Below are 2286 nucleotides of genomic sequence, written 5' to 3'. Positions count from 1 at the left end.
CCTTCCTTCCTTCCTTCCTTCCTTCCTTCCTTCCTTCCTTCCTTCCTAACAGCCTAATTATTTTTCCTTATATCAATTTGAGACCAAACCCTGTAACTTCCACTAATTGTTTCTAGTTCTACACTTTGGAGCTAAGCAGATCAAAGTTAATTCCTCTGGCACATTTCAGTCCTTCAGATATTGAAGACAGGTATCTTTTCCACACCCCAATTCTTCTCTTCTCCAGGCTGGTGTTAAGTTCCTTCCACTGTGGCTTGCAGCTCTTCAGGCCCCTAGCCATTCTGATGCCCCTCTCTCCTCTGAAGATGTCAGATGTGGTCTATGTGGGTTGCAGGGGCTTAAACACTATGAGACATATACTGGTGCCTGCCCCATCCTCCCCTTCCTCTGGATAAGAGAAAGGGAAACAGCTCAATTGGTTTAAACATGTAGGCAGGCCAAAGCTGGGTCATAAACAATCAGAAACACAGTTCCATCACTCAGCTGTCTCTTTTCTTTGGTCCAGTCGCTAAAGCAGCACACGACCAGCCTCCCAACCACACTTATCCCCAGAAACACACCTCCACTCACCACAATAAGTACATTTCAATTCAATTCTATAAACATTTATGAAATATCCATTGTTTTTACAACATAGTGCTTAGCAGTGAGGGTGACACAAAATTGAGGTAAGACAGAGGACTTGTCCGAACTGAATTTAAAGTCTAGCTGGTGGATAAGGAACCAATACAGATCAAATGTAATACACAAAGTTCCCTGAAATATGTATTAGAGAAGTGACAAGCAAGTGCTATGTGAGGTCCTAGAGGGGAAATGATCATTAACTACTGGGAGCATCAAGGAAACCTTCCTGGAAGAGGGATTATTTAAGCTGACCTTTAAAGGAGTGGGAGGATGGAAGATACATCTGTGTGACTATCAGGGGGAGACTATCATGGTGCTGCTGCAGGCATAGAAAAAATCCACTCTGTATCTCTGTCCATGGTGGAAGAAACTGGGATGGGCAATGATTGATTACAGTCAGTTGAAGATCTCTAGAGACATCTTGAAGTAGGGACCATATGATTTTATGGTAAAAACAGAAATGGTGGATCTAGAGACTGGTTTTGATATCGAGGGAGCCGAATATCAATTTTTAAGAATTGAGTGTGAGTGAAGGGACAAGTGGTGGAATGAACTGTGTGTTTGGTGGCATGAGATCAACGGAGTGAAGGAAAAGAGTGAGGAACCCTGAGAGGTGTGGTGGCAGTGGTGCCATGTTATTTTCTTTGGGGTCTCCTTTCTGAATCATCATCATGGTGTGGTGGGTTTACATGGGGTTTGTCTCTTTGGGGGGGTGGGTTATGGTTTGTCTAATTTGTTATAGGGAATCCTAGTTTCGGGAAAAGCCATGATGAGCAGTATAAGATCGCATCAGATCCCGGGATGATAGACCTCAAGCAGGCCAAGTCGACATGTCATTTTACAAATGTAAAATGTGATGACTTAACCAAGGTCACAGAGGAAGGATTTGAACACAGATCCTCTGACTCCAGAAACAATGTTCTTTCCACTCTGTGAACGTATCAGTGGAGTGTGCTTGTAGATCCTGTCCCCAAATAAGACTAGTTGGTGATGGAGGTAGGTAACTGTTGTTGAGTCATTTTCTATCGTATCCAAGTCTTCGTGATCTCGTTTGGACTTTTCTTGGCAAAGATACTGGACTGGTTTGCCATTTCTTTCTCCAGCTCATTTTACAGATAAGAAAACTGAGGCAAACAGGGTTAAGTGACTCGCCCAGGGTCACACAGCTAGTAAGTGTCTGAGGATGGATTTGAACTCAGGAAGGTGAGTCTTACTGACTCCAGACTCCGCTGTACCACCTAGCTTCCCTATATGTGACTTAGAACCCTCTATACTACATGCCTGACAAGTTTCTTCTTCACAGCCTTCTTCACTTGAAGACCTTAACTGAAGAAAAACCTGAGGCCTCCCAAAACAGCCCATTCCATTTCTGGATAGCTTCCTTAGGGCACAGAATAAAATTAAACTACCTCAAAGAACCCACATTTTAAAGTAGGCAGCCTGGTGTAAGTTGAAAACTGTGGCACTAGGCATCTTGAGGTCTGGAGTCCAATGGCTCTGCTTTTTCTTGTTCTGTGGCCTTTGGGAAGTTATTTCTCTCTTTGGGACTCATTTTCATCATGTGTAAAATTATCTGGTTGGTTCTTAATGAAGTCCAGGTACTTAATCTTGTGTGTTTGTGTGTGTGTGTGTGTGTGTGTGTGTGTGTGTGTGTGTGTGTGT

The sequence above is a fragment of the Vombatus ursinus genome, unplaced genomic scaffold, assembly GCF_900497805.2.
Source record: "Vombatus ursinus unplaced genomic scaffold, bare-nosed wombat genome assembly UNPS02014818.1, whole genome shotgun sequence".
NCBI classification, from domain to species: Eukaryota; Metazoa; Chordata; class Mammalia; order Diprotodontia; family Vombatidae; genus Vombatus; species Vombatus ursinus.
The sequence above is the reverse complement of the archived record's forward strand: the minus strand, read 5'-3'. Positions refer to the sequence as shown.